The sequence below is a fragment of the Mus pahari genome, chromosome 2 (genome assembly GCF_900095145.1).
Source record: "Mus pahari chromosome 2, PAHARI_EIJ_v1.1, whole genome shotgun sequence".
Lineage (NCBI taxonomy): Eukaryota > Metazoa > Chordata > Mammalia > Rodentia > Muridae > Mus > Mus pahari.
In genome coordinates this window covers 40,341,414-40,343,519 of record NC_034591.1, presented here as the reverse complement: position 1 = coordinate 40,343,519, position 2,106 = coordinate 40,341,414, and the positions used below count along the sequence as shown (strand labels likewise).

General features: G+C 34.2%; 1 pseudogene; it reads right to left on the bottom strand.

The window, feature by feature from the left end:
* LOC110316745 overlaps positions 1-2,106 on the bottom strand; it is a 4,274-nt pseudogene that overhangs the window by 712 nt on the left and 1,456 nt on the right.

The window sequence follows — 2,106 nt, the reverse complement described above, 5'->3', positions numbered from 1 at the left end:
GTATGACATGAACTTCAAATCCCTAAAGAAAGAAATTGAAGATCTCAGAAGATGGAAAGATCTCCCATGCTCATGGATTGAATTTCCTCAATTTCTTTTGTTATATCTCCCATTTCATTTTTGACGATGTTAATTTGTAGACTGTTTCTGTACTCTCTTATTAATTTGGCTAAGGGTTTATCTGTCTTAATTTTTTTAAAGAAGCCCTTGGTTTTTATGATACTTTGTATAATTCTTTTTCATTTCTAATTAGTTGGTTTCAGCCACAATTTGGTTATTTTGTGTTCACTTCTTTTTATCTAGAGCTTCCTGGTGTGTTATTAATGTGATAGTGTATTCTCTCTCTCTCTCTCTCTCTCTCTCTCTCTCTCTCTCTCTCTCTCTCTCTCTCTGAAGGCACTTAGTGATATGTATTTTCTTCTTACCACTGCTTTCATTGTGTCTCATAAGGTTGGGTATAATGTGTTTTCATTTTTACTAAATTCTAGGAGGTTTAGTTTCTTTCTGTATATCTTCATTGACCAAGTTATCATTTAGCATAGAGTTGTTCAAATTCCATAAGTATGTGTTTTTCTGGTTTTTTGATATTATTGTTGTTGTTGTTGTTGTTGTTGGTGGTGGTGGTGGTGGTGGTGGTGGTGGTGGTGGTGATGGTGGTGAGGACAATCTCTAGTCCATTTTGATCTAATAGAATGAATGGGATTATTTCATTCATCTTGTATCTGTTGAGGCTTATTTTGTCTATGATTATATGTTCAATTTTGAGGAAGGTACCATGAGGTGCTTTGAAGAAATGTTTGTTATTGGGTGAAATGCACTGTAGATATCTGTTTAATACACTTGGTTCATAAGTTCTGTTGGTTTCGCTGTGACTCTGTTTAGTTTGTTTCAATTATCTGACCATTGGAAACTGTGGGGTCTTAAAGTCCCCCACTATTATTGTGTGATGTTCAGTGTGTGGTTTAGCTTTTGTAAAGTTTCTTTAATGAATGTGGTTTGCACTTGAATTTGGGCATAGATGTTCAGAATTGAGATTTCATCTTGGTGGGTTTTTTATTTGATGAGTACTAAGTCTCCTTCCACATATTTTTTCTAACCTTTGGTTGAAAACTTATTCTATTGGCTATTAGAATGGTTACCCCAACTTGTTTCTTGGTACCATTTGCTTGGAAAAATTTTTCCAGTCTTTCCTTTTAGGTTATATCTGTCTTTGTCACCGAGGTGTGTTTCTTGTACATAGCAAAGGACTAGATCTCTTTTATGTATCTAATCTTTTAGTCTTATCTTTTTATTGGAGAATTGAGCCCATTTATGTTGAGAGTTATTAAAGACCAATAATTGTTGGTTCCTGTTATTTCTATTGTTGGAGGTGGTATTATGTCTATGTGGTTCTCTTTCTTGTGAAATGATTAAGTCTTGTGTTCTCTTCGGTGCAGTTATTCTCCTTGTGTTGGAGTTTTCACTCTAATATCCTTTGTAGGGCTGGATTAGTAAAAGTTATTATTTAAATTTGGTTTCATTATTAAATATTTTGGTTTCCTGATATATAGCAATTGAGAGTTTTGATGAGTATAGTAGCCTGAACTAGTATTTTTTTTATTTTTCCTGATAGGATCTCATGGCATCTTTCCAGTATCTTCTGGCTTTTGTAGTCTCTATTGAGGATGCTGGTATAATTCTGATACATCTGCCTTTATATGGTATTTGACCTTTATCCCTTGTAGCTTTTAAAATTATTTCTTTGTTCTGTGCAGTTAGAGTTTTGATTAATATTTGGCAGGAGGATTTTCTTTTCTGGTACAATATATCTGGTGTCGTGGCTATCATTTTCTTTAGTTTAGGGAAGTTTTCTTCTATGATTTGGTTGAAAATGATTTCTGGCCCTTTGACAAAGGAGTCTTCACTCTCTTCTATCCCTATTATTCTTAGGTTTGATGTCTTCATTGTGTCCTGAATTTTCTGGATATTTTGGGTTAGGAGCATTTTGGATTTTATATTTTCTTTTTTTTTGAAACGAGTGTCTTTATTGCTTGTGCCGTACAAATATGAGGAGTAAGGAAAGGCCAGCAGGGATGGGCGAAAACTCTCAGATAAACATACACACAT